The sequence below is a fragment of the Prionailurus bengalensis genome, chromosome E1 (assembly GCF_016509475.1).
Source record: "Prionailurus bengalensis isolate Pbe53 chromosome E1, Fcat_Pben_1.1_paternal_pri, whole genome shotgun sequence".
In the NCBI taxonomy this organism is placed as follows: Eukaryota; Metazoa; Chordata; class Mammalia; order Carnivora; family Felidae; genus Prionailurus; species Prionailurus bengalensis.
In genome coordinates, this window is record NC_057347.1 from 36229925 (window position 1) to 36242282 (window position 12358).

The following is a 12358-nucleotide window of genomic DNA, read 5'->3' on the forward strand; positions in this document are numbered from 1 at the left end:
GTGCTATGTCGATTCTCGGTATGGCTGGTTCAGCTGGCCTAGCTGGTTCAAGAGCCAAAAAAAACAAAAGGCACAGATTTGATTTCCTTCAGGACCCATAAAATTCACACTCCATTACCCACCTTCTGCACGCTCAAACTCTGGCAAGCTGTTTTGCAAATGGATGTTACTCTGAAAGGCCAGACCAGCCAAGGGTAAGAGGGCTTCCTGCGATCTCTTTCTTTACTCGAGAAAACAATCAATCGATGAGCTCGTGAACAGAACACTGAAGAAAGGACAGCGCGCGCACGCACACACACACACACACACACACACGAGCTCACGTTCTGAGGCTTGAGCGTACAGCCGGTGGAAACTCTCTCTTAACATTCATCTGAACATCTAATCATCTGCCTGCAAAAGGCCAACAGTCTTGGTTCCTTGCTTATCAAAAATGTAAGACCCCGTGAAGTTTCCCATTTCAGAGAGCTCATCACCTTCCCAAGACGACTCAGAGGGCACCTATGGCTCTCTAGGCATCTGGAACTCAGTTGTTCTCGAAACAGAAAACTCTCCTCCACCGAGACTGAGAAAGGGGTTGAGGAGGCAGGCAGACTGGAGAACAGCAATGGCTCTGTTGAGGCCAAAGCTGAGGACAGAAAAGGCCATGGGTAAATCTAGAGCATAACCATGCCAATCTGAACTGGGTCGGTAAAGAGGTCGCTCATTGAATTTTTCCTGGAAGGAAGGTATCTACCACTAATTTTTAAGGTCAGTGATTCTTTTTTTTTTTTTTAAGTTTATTTTGAGAGAGACAGAGACAGTGCGAGCAGGGGAGGAGCAGAGAGAGGGAAAGAGAGAATCTTAAGCAGGCTCTGCAGTGTCAGCACAGAGCCTGATGCCGGGGTCGAACCCACGAACCATGAGATCATGACCTGAGAGCTGGATGCTCAACCAACTGAGCCACCAAGGGGCCCCAAAGTCAGTGATCCTTGAACCCTTCCTCCAGCCTCCCCCCCCCCCCCCCCCCCGTGATTAAGTTCCCTGGGAGAAATGGGCTCTGATAATGGCTAGGGAAATTACCTTTCTGACAAAGTAGTCCAGAAATGACTGTTTATAGAAGGGGCAGAGAGGATATGGAAGGAAAAGTGGAAGGATTTAAGCATCAACTTCCCCTTCTTTTTTTTTTTTTATTAAAAAAATTTTTTTTAAGTTTATTTATTTTGAGAGAGAGAGAGAGAGAGAGAGAGAGAGAGGGTGTGAGTGGAGGAGGGGCAGAGAGAGAGGGAGACACAGAATCTGAAGCAGGCTCCGGGCTCTGAGCTGTCAGCACAGAACCCAACACAGGGCTCGAACTCATGAACTGTGAGATCATGACCTGAGCCGAAGTCAGACGCTCAACCGACTGAGCCACCCAGGCGCCCCCGACTTCCCCTTCCTTAACCACTCTTCCCCCATAGAACCACCATCATGTCTAATGATGTCCACCGTCATTTCTAATTCTGATCATATCCAGGGAGGGAAGGAGAAAAAAAACCAAACAAACATAAAAGTTAAACGTAGAAGCCTGGGGGCGCCTGGGTGGCTCAGATGGTTAAACATCCAACTCTGGATTTCAGCTCAGGCTGTGATCTTGTGGTTTTTGAGTTTGAGCCCCACCCCCATCAGGCTCTGGGGTGACAGCGAGAAACCTACTTGGGATTCTCTGTCTCTCCCTCTCTGTCTGCCCTTCCCCAGCTCGTTCTCTGTCAACGTAAACAAATAAACAAACAAAAATGTAGAAGCCTGGAGAGCTACTGAGTCATGAAAACGCAGTGGGATGAAATTAGGTCCCCTAGAAATCACGGGCTGGTATTCCACTTAACTCCTTCTTCCTACCCTCACACCAAAGACTAGCCACATAAGGAGTGACCAAGGCCAAGAAGGGATGTCTACAAGCAAACGGTCGAGTATGGGAAGATAACGCAGAGATTCAACAAACCGTCAGAGGCACTTTACTTGGACTGTGATTTTTCAGCTCAGTTTCCGAAAGGATTAGGGTTCTCAGAGGATGTATGCAATAACAGGCAATGTATTTTCAAATGAGTCCCCTGAACTGGCTTCTGGCTTCTAAGAAAACCTGACACATTTTCATCTAATGAGCTTTTCAAGCCTAATCTACTACTCCCAGGACCGTTCCATGAGGGCATAGATTCTGTTGTGCTCTCCTGAAAAGGAACAGCTAATTCTACTTCGGCTCTCTCTGAGTGAATTCATAAAGGACACGGATATGCTTTTTAGCAGAAAAATCTAAAAATACTGCAAAGCTTCCTGGTTCAGATTCTAACAATGCAAATACTCAACCAAACCAACTCACCAGTTTTTCTAAAGATTCTCCCCGTGTATGCCTAACCAGGAAGAAGAAATAATCTTAAAAATAAAAATAACTAAAAAAAAAAATAACAGAAGTTCTGTCATAGAGTATGCCCAACATTTTTGCATCAGCCTTTCATACCAGTGGGCACATGTTTAGAGAAATAAAGACTATCAGTAGTGTCTCTGGATTAGTGCCCAGAAGGAAACCAAATGTTTCCACAGCGAAGAGAGAAATGCAAACCAATTCTTCATTTGGGAACAGTAAAAACAAAGATAAGCAAAAAAACCAAACCACATTTACTCTAATTCCTTCATTCTGCTTATGCAACTTTCTAAACTAGTGGCAATTAGCAAAATGCATGAACGGATTTGAATCCCACTCCTCCCAGGCCCAAGAAGAGAGACGTACTCAAAACTACCCTTAGAGAACATGGACAGCGGCCACTCTGGGTGTAAGGATGGCCATGAGCAAAAGCAAAGACACACAGTCACTGGTCTTCAAACTATTGAGCCACTTGTTGGAATCCAAAATTTCCAAGTTCAGGGGCACCTGGGTGGCTCCACTGGTTAAGCATCTGACTCTTGACTTCGGCTCAGGTCATGATCTCATGGGGTTCCTGAGTTTGAGCCCCATGTCAGGCTCTACGCTGACAGCACGGAGCCTGCTTCGGATCTTCTGTCTGTCTGTCTCTGCCCCCTGCCCACTTGCACTCTCTCTCTCTCAAAATAAACAAACTTAAAAACAAAAAAGACTATTAAAAAAACAAAACAAAATTTCCAAGATCATTCTAGTTCTTTTTTTTTTTTTTTTTAAGTTCGTTTATTTTGAGAGAGAGAGAGAGAGAGAAAAAGAGAGGACACACACATGTGTGCACCAGCAGGGGAGGGGCGGAAAGGAGAGACAGAATCCCAAGCAGGCTCCCGGCCAGCAGCACGGATCCCTATTCAGGGCTCGCGCTCATGAACCCTGAGATCAAGACCTGAGCCGAGATCAAGAGGCGGGCGCTTAACCGACTGAGCCACCCAGGCGCCCCCCATTCTAGTTCTTTACCTAAAATCTTTCAGAGTACCTTAGAAAACTTGTGGACCTCCAGGAGGCTTTTAATATTCCCCATTAACAACGGTTGGGATTGGCTGCCCAGCTTGTGCTAAGCAGGCCCTCCGCCACACCCCACACCAGCAGAGGCAACGGTACCAGGGAAGAAAAGAAAAATCGTTCTGGGACAGGAGATGCAGGCAACCAGAAGAAACGGTTTGAGAGGCTCAAAGCCGTGTCCTCCACCTCTAACTTAACGAGATGATACACTTTTTCCTTGAAAGGGGTGACCGTGCTGACCCCTGAAATGACATGGGTGGGGACAGCATTTCAAGTGTAGTGGGAAGGGAGCGAGGCTAGGAGCCAAGGGGCCTGGGTTCCTGTCCTAGCTCTGCGATCTTTAAATTTTTTTTTTCAACGTTTATTTATTTTTGGGATAGAGAGAGACAGAGCATGAATGGGGGAGGGGCAGAGAGAGAGGGAGACACAGAATGGGAAACAGGCTGCAGGCTCCAAGCCATCAGCCCAGAGCCTGACGCGGGGCTCGAACTCACGGACCGCGAGATCGTGACCTGGCTGAAGTCGGACGCTTAACCGACTGCGCCACCCAGGCGCCCCTGCTCTGCGATCTTAACCAACTCACTCTCCCTCCTTTTAGGCCTCAGGATCCTCATCAGTAAAACGCATGGATCAGGCTAGAAAATCTCTAAGAAACTTCCCAGCGATCATGGTGATCCTAAGTGAAAGAAAAAGAAAGCGAAAGAGGTCATCTACCCGGCCTCTCTTGTCATCCAAGGAAAGAAGGAACCATGGTATGATATCGACAAGCACAAAGTTTTTAAAGAGCCCTGGATGTACCACCTGACTTGAAAGATAATACAGCTTCTCGACACTATGTAACTCTCACTGTCTCTCTCGGGGTCCTTTCCACTCCACAGCTGTCATACCTGCTCAAGGGTCGAGTTTCAGGTTAGAGGCCCTTTGAAAATACCCGTGAAAGTGAGTCACCTGGATAGTTCCTAGTCAGGTACTCTCCGTAATCTACAAAGACCGACTGCATTAAAAGTCTTTTGCTTGAAACGGTTTTTGCCAACAGGGGAAGTTAAGTTATAATACATAGCATCTGTGTTATTCTACTCAGCTCCAGCAAAGGCCACTTGTTGGCTTGCATCAGGAACAAAGAATCCAAGTGATCCGGAAAAGTTAACACGCCTGGGAGGGGTTGAAATCCTAACGGGGAACATTAGCACCTACACTGAATTGGGGTGATGGTAGCGGTGAGGAGGGGCTACAGGAGATCAACCGTAAAAAAACAGGTCACTACGCTCTTTCTTCTCGGCTGCCTAGAATATCTCCAATTACAGAAGGCCTCATCTGAAGGAAAGGGGCTTTGGGGATCACGGACAGGGAAACTGAGACCCAAAGAGAAAGTAACTTGCCTAGGGTGACCGGGCAGAGCGCCGCCGCCTCGAAGTAAACAGCGATGCTGATGTCGTCAAGGATAGGGATTAAGGAACTGCCAAGACCTCAGCCCACTGGGGGGTGGGGGGTGGGGTAGATGACGCTGTGACGTCAAGACCCTGACTCGCCGTCAGAGGGGTCCCTTCTGCTCAAGGAGCCTGCCACCCGGCCACAAGCACTGAAGCTCGGCCCTCCTCGGGAGAAAACTGCCCCTCAACCCTCCAAGGCCACGGGAGGGGCTCCAGGGGCTCCATGACGCCACTCACACTTACTGTCACCCTAGAAAGATGGAAGCTGGTGAAAACCGAAACTAGCCACATCTCTGCCTGCCCAAGGTGCCTCCTCAGGAGTGGAAGTCTGAATTTGGGGAACCCGAAGGCCCAACTGCCCCTAATTGCCCTCCTTTCACTCCAGGGACTCACCGGGGGTAGCAGCCGGCGTCGGCACAACAGCAACAGGGCAGGGCAAGGGACAGGGGCGGGGCTAAAAACTCCTGGGACGGCAGATCCCGTCTGATCCCGCCCACCACGTCACAACGGCTACCAAGCTCCGCCCTCGCCGCGATGTTTGCTGGGACTTGTAGTGCTCAGGTGACTGAGCCCCCGGGGCGCTCTGCGGCTCTTTGTGCTTTTCGCCCATCCCAAACAGCATTCTCACCCCAAGGAGCCTATTTTTCCCTTAGAATGAGCTGTTTACTTACCTTTAAAAAAAAAGCCCAAAACTTTACTTCTTCCAGTCCTGAACGAGAAAGGGCCATCGAGAAGTCATCTTCATTTTTCTCCTGCCCCCACATCCCACTTCCCTAAGAGTCTTACAGATGAGACCCCCTTTGGCATTTAATCATGCCTCCCGCCTGCCCCTAAATAAAGGAGATCCAGCAATCTCCCTATGTGCCCCACTTCCTGTGTCTCATCATTCCCTTTCTATAATGAAATTATTTTTTAGTGTTAACTCTGTCAGGGTAGTTCTTACTAAGCATAAACTCAGAATCCTGCAAAGTCAACTTGGAAATTCTCACCCTTGATAGCTGATCGACGGCCTGCCTTCAGCAAGAATTCTGCTAAGGCACTTCAACAGGAATCGCCTCCTACCCTTGATGTCTCCCTTTAGTAATTTTTCATGCACTTGTCCTTATCGTATGTGGAATTGAGCACCATATGTCTCCTCTATTGTAACGGTCCCTGTGGCAATAGTCCTGGATAATGTCTCTCTTACGGGTTTAACAAATGTCAGAATAATTATTTCTTTAACGCTGCACATACTTTTCTATGGACAGGTAAATTGAGAAGTGCCTCTTCTATAAGGAGTAGCATCCATCTAAATCTGGACAGAAACTTTTCTGTGCAGTCTAACGCGGGGGGATTTATGCCCCTGAAGCCACTTTACATTTCAGGTAGGGGCATGAACATTCCTTATTCTGTCTTCTCTCAAGACTGGTGGCATTCAACCGAGATGAATGCATGGTGGGGAATAATGAGTAAATCAGGGACTGGGGCTTCTTTTGAAAGTTCAAATCACCTTCTGAGTGACCAAAATTATGCTTTTCCATTTTTTTTTTAACGTTTATTTATTTTTGAGACAGAGAGAGACAGAGCATGAACAGGGGAGGGTCAGCGAGAGGGAGACACAGAATCTGAAACAGGCTCCGGGCTCTGAGCTGTCAGCACAGGGGCCCGATGCGGGGCTCGAACTCACGGACCGTGAGATCGTGACCTGAGCCAAAGTCGGCGCTCAACCGACTGAGCCACCCAGGCGCCCCTGCCTTTCCATTTTAAACTCTGCCTACAGGGATAAGTGCCCTCAGTATCCTGGATACATCTCCCTTAATTTTACTTAGTGGCTTTCTAAAAAGCCCTTGGAACTGAAATCTCCTACCCCTACATACCTTAATGTCTATATTAACACAACTATTTCGTGACACTCTTGTGGGGAGGTTAAAAATGCAAATGAATCCATTGTGCATTTTAGGAACTGCCTAAAAGAACCACTGATTCTTTAAGAGAAAGCATCTCATGATGATAGACTCTAAGAGCCCTTGGCCTCAAAATCCTCGCTTGGCTGTGTCCACCCATACTAAACTATGATATCATGACCCTTACCCTACCCTAATCAACTTTTGCCTCTATCTTTGCATTGAGAAATCCACCCACCCCTTCCCCAAACCAACTTCAGAGTCTCAATAAACACCACTGTTTTGTCCTTCTGCCTCTGTGCTGCGGCTACAACTTTGGCAAGAAAGTATCCTTGTGGGGTGCCTGAGTGGCTCAGTCAGTTAAGCGTCTGACTCTTGATTCCGCTGAGGTCTTGAGCTCAGGGTTGTGAGTTCAAGCCCCACATAGGGCCCTGTGCTGGGCAAAAAGCCTACTTAAAAGAAAAAAAAAAAAAAAAAAAAGACCGTCTTCTTCCTCAGTAAGGTAAGAATGATCTCAGTTTTGTCTTATCAACAGGTTGTTTTGTTGACATTTTGGGAAGCTAAGTTCGATAGCGTGGAATAAAAAACATTGATTAGTTCGTGATTTATTTCCAATAGAAGTGTCAAGGGAAGGCTGCAAGTGGAACCCTTTATAACTGGATATTGAAGGAATGGGAATCAATATTCAGACCTACAGAGAAAATCCTCCTCTCGTATCTTCAAGTGTTAGGAATGGAGACGAAGACTGGGGATGGGGGTAGTTACTCTGCGTGACACAGTGGGTTTTCTCATTGAATCCTTACAAGGGAAGAACTTTTTATTATACCCTTTTCACAGATGAGACAGTTGAGGCTTCGAGACGTAAAGTTACTTGTGCAAGCTCACCCAGATAGTAAGTGCCATCAGAAGACTTTGAACTGAGCATTCTGACTCAAATAAATGACTGTGCTCTTTTTTTTTTTTTAATTTTTTTTTCAACGTTTATTTATCTTTGGGACACAGAGAGACAGAGCATGAACGGGGGAGGGGCAGAGAGAGAGGGAGACACAGAATTGGAAACAGGCTCCAGGCTCTGAGCCATCAGCCCAGAGCCTGACGCGGGGCTCGAACTCCCGGACCCGCGAGATCGTGACCTGGCTGAAGTCAGACGCTTCACCGACTGCGCCACCCAGGCGCCCCGACTGTGCTCTTAATCATGACTCTCACCATATTTATTCTTCATGAGAGGTCGGTAATCCATAAGGGCAGACAAATGGATAAATGAGTATGATACCCCATGGTAGTGGCTTTAGAAGAGGAATTTACATAGTGCTAAGGTAGCATAGAATTCATTTTTCCTAGGGGCAAGAAAGAAGGTTTCATAGAAAAAGTGGTAAAGAAAAAATTATTCTGACGCCTGTTAAAACAGAAAGGAAAACCTTATTTGGGACGGTTGTAATAGGAGCATTTCAAACAGAGAGAGATTGTACCCAGTTCCAAAAACAGTAAGGACAAGTGGGGATTTACAGCCAATCAAGCAGAATGAGGGAGTCAGTGGTGGAAAATTACTAAGAGGAGAAGACATCAAGAACGGGGGGTTCTTGCTAAACTGATTTAATAGGATTCTTGCTGAAGGCAGGCTAGGGATTGATCAGATAGGAAGAGTAAGGATTCTCTCTAAGCTGATTTAAGATTTTTGCTGAAACCGGACTTGAAAGAGGACCTCAACTACCTCCATTTTGACCTCAGTCTGTACTTTCTAAGTAAAGTTTTCTTTTTCCTGCTTATCTCTTAATTCGGGCAAAAGAACCCGCAGGCAAATCATCGTGATGGGAACCAAAACTATCCCCTCAAGCAACAACGACTGCCCTGAGCCAGCAAGACCCCACGTGACCTCAAGACAACAATGACCTGACCTTCGCTTTCCACCTGCAGTACTCTCTGACCTCTGTCCCACATTTTCCTTACAAAACCCAGGAGTATTTTCGGCACTTTGGAGATTGTATTTCAGAGGGTCCACTGTCTTCCCGGTGTTGCCCTTCCCTGAAATAAATTCCTTTCTTGTTCCGCCACCTGTCTTTGCATTTTGTCAGTGGTGAGTGGCTGAACCTGGTCTGTTTGCCCCCCCCCACCCCCTCACCCCCTCACTCAGAGCCAGGTGCCCTGGCACCCCTGCACCCCAGCTGTGGACTTGGCAAAGGCAGACGTAGAAGCCCAAGGTTGAAGCCTAGTCAAGAGGGCTCAGAGGAGCCCAACCAAAGTTTGGTCAAAGAGTCCTGGTCAAAGGTGACATTTGATTTATTTTGAATAACAAGCTTGGCCCGCAGGAAAAGGGATGGAGGAGAAACGACGTGGAGAGAGGGAATAGTCCTCCCCAGTAGTGCTCTCCAGTAGGATTCTCCGCAGCGAAGGCAGTGCTCAGTAACTGTGCTGACCGCATGTAGCTGTCGAGCACCTAAAATGTGGCTAGTGCACCGGGGAACTGGGTTTTATATGGAGTATTTACTTATTTATTTGGAGAAAATAAAATTTAATAGCATATGCAGGTACCTATGGGGAACCCACGCAGACATGGAAATTCCCTATCAAATTGAAATTTAAATAGATATGTGTCAGCACTGTCCTGGCTGGTGCAAAGCTACAGTATCCGGGCGACAGGGGTGTGGACTATGGGAAGGAGAGGCAGGAGGCAGCCTACAAGATGTCCAAGCAGCGGCTCACTTTTACCCCTGCGCTCGCCCCAGCCCTGCCCAGCTCTATCCCGTGGCAATGACTCTGGCGTTTAGACTCTCCACTCCCTGGAAAAAGACAGTGAGAGGAATTTTATCCCTCGGAGCTCGCCGTCTCTGTAACCACCTAAGACTCTGCAATTGGATGCCTTGCAGAGTACAGAGAGTTTCTTTTTTAATTTTAACTTTATTTTTTAAAATTTACATCCAAATTAGTCAGCATACAGTGCAACAATGATTTCAGGAGTAGATTCCTTAGTGCCTCTTCCCCATTTAGCCCATGCCCCCTCCCACAACCCCTCCAGCAACCCTCAGTTTATTCTCCATATTTATGAGTCTCTTCTGTTTTGTCCCCCTCCCTGTTTTTATATTATTTTTGCTTCCCTTCCCTTATGTTCATCTGTTTTGTCTCTTAAAGTCCTCATATGAGTGAAGTCATATGATATTTGTCTTTCTCTGACTGACTAATTTCACTTAGCATAATACCCTCCAGTTCCATCCACACAGTTGCAAATGGCAAGATTTCATTCTTTTTGGTTGCCAAGTAATACTCCATTGTACAGATAGACCACATCTTCTTTATCCATTCATCCATCGATGGACATTTGGGCTCTTTCCATACTTTGGCTATCGTTGATAGTGCTGCTATAAACATGGGGATGCATGTGTCCCTTCGAAACAGCACCTGTATCCCTTGGATAAATGCCTAGTAGTGCAATTGCTGGGTCGTAGGGTAGTTCTCTTTTTAGTTTTTTGAGGAACCTCCATACTGTTTTCCAGAGTGGCTGCACCAGCTTGCATTCCCAAGTACAGAGAGTTTCTACGCCCGGCTTTGAGAAAGAGAAGAATTGAATAACCGATGGCAAGAAGGAGACTACTAATTAGGTTGGGATACCATTAGGCTTTCAACGAATGCAGGTTGGGTGTGCTGCTTTGTTGTTTTTTTTTTAATTTTTTTTTAACGTTTATTCATTTTTGAGAGACAGAGAGAGAGCATGAGCGAGGAAGGGGCAGAGAGAGAGGGAGACACAGAATCCGAAGCAGGCTCGGGGCTCCAAGCTGTCAGCGCAGAGCCCGATGCGGGGCTCGAACTCACGAACTGCAAGATGATGACCTGAGCCGAAGTTGGACGCTCAACCGACTGAGCCACCCAGGCACCCCGGGTGTGCTGTTTTATAAACTTTTGGAGAAACAGGAGCCAGGTATGCCTCACGTGAACCCTGTGTTTCTAGAATGTGTGGGCAAACCAAATCACCTATTGAACATTTCAGGGGATATTGTATGGTCCCTGTAAGAATTTGGGGGGCATATCTTTGTTTTAAAAAGTTACATTAAATAAACTAAAAAGAAAGAGACATTTCATAATCCTACACATATTTTCAAGACTGTTGTCTGTAGAGAAAAATCTCTCTGTTGGACACCCTTCCCTGAATTAGCCAATTTGAACTGATTCTATGGGAAGTATTTTACAACTCCGTAAATTGTAGGTAACTGATTGGCAAGGAATTTCTGTCTGATCTGATAGAGGTTGGACTATTTTGCCTCCTTTCCTTGTGGAAGAAAAAGCAGTTTTGCGTCCATTTGCAATTTCTTTCAACGTTCTTTTTTTTTTTAATTTTTTTTTCAACGTTTATTTATTTTTGGGACAGAGAGAGACACAGCATGAACGGGGGAGGGGCAGAGAGAGAGGGAGACACAGAATCGGAAACAGGCTCCAGGCTCTGAGCCATCAGCCCAGAGCCCGACGCGGGGCTCGAACTCACGGACCGCGAGATCGTGACCTGGCTGAAGCCGGACACTTAACCGACTGCGCCACCCAGGCGCCCCACAACGTTCTTTTTTATCAGACAAATTGTGCCGCTTTTTTGGAACCAGCTGAATCATCTGACTGACTGGCTCGCTACTGAGTTACATAAAATCTTTAACATGCGTTCATTTTTATATCTGTAGGAGAGTCATGCTTTTCCTTTCCTTAGAAAATTCTCTTAACATTTCTTTCAGTTTTTTATGCATACAAATGCACGTTTGACACGAGTATAGTCATAGCCTTTGCAATTTTTTGTTGTTGTTGCTTACTACTGTTGGGTTAAACACCATTAAAAAAATTTTTTTTTAATGTTTATTTATTTTTGAGGGAGAGAGAGACAGAGTGTGAGCAGGGGAGGGTCAGAGAGAGAGGGAGAGACAGAATCCGAAACAGGGTCCAGGCTCCGAGCTGTCAGCACAGAGACCAACGTGGGGCTCAAACTCACAAGCCGTGAGAGATCATGATCCGAGCCGAAGTCAGATGTTCAATCGACTGAGCCACCCAGGCGCCCCCAAACACCGTTTTATATTGCTATACACCATATGATTATTGGTTTCCTTTTTGTTGTAATAAGTGATTCTACCATAATTTACTTCACCATTCTATACTCATTGAATATTTAAGTCAATCATTAAACAATTTTGTAAAAAGCAAAGATTCAAGGGGCACCTGGGTGGCTCAGTCGGTTAAGTGTCAGGTCACGTTCTCCTGGTCCGTGAGTTTGAGCCCCGAGTCAGGCTCTGTGCTGACGCCTCGGAGCCTGGAGCCTGCTTTGGATTCTGGGTCCCCCTCTCTCGCTGCCCCTCCCTTGCTCATGCTCTGTGTGTGTGTGTGTGTGTGTGTGTGTGTGTGTCTCTCTCTCTCTCTCTCAAAAATAAATACACATTAAAAAATTTTTTTTAATTAAAAAATAAATAAAAAGCAAAGATTCTGTGTGACCATAACTGCTTGTAAGTCCCACTACATTTTTCTGGGCCTCGATTTCCTCTTCTAATTCTTTTTTTTTTTTTTAAGTGTATTTTATTTATTTATTTTGAGAGAGAGAGAGAGAGCAAGCAGAGGAGGGGCAGAGAAAGGGAGAGAGAGAATCCTAAGCAGGC

At 46.3% G+C, this 12358-nt stretch overlaps 1 protein-coding gene across 8 annotated transcripts in view; it reads right to left on the bottom strand.

The window, feature by feature from the left end:
- Window positions 1-5375, bottom strand: part of CALCOCO2 (calcium binding and coiled-coil domain 2) — a 28132-nt gene extending 22757 nt beyond the window's left edge. For 3 of the 8 annotated variants that reach the window (XM_043584164.1, XM_043584161.1, XM_043584156.1), the window contains exon 1: window positions 5254-5374. The gene's annotated coding sequence lies outside the window, so the exon portion shown is untranslated. Of the gene's footprint in view, window positions 1-4013; window positions 4107-4809 lie in introns of all 8 variants that reach the window. The other 5 variants (XM_043584157.1, XM_043584162.1, XM_043584160.1 and 2 more) reach the window with 5 other exon arrangements.
- Between the last annotated feature and the right edge of the window lie 6983 nt (window positions 5376-12358).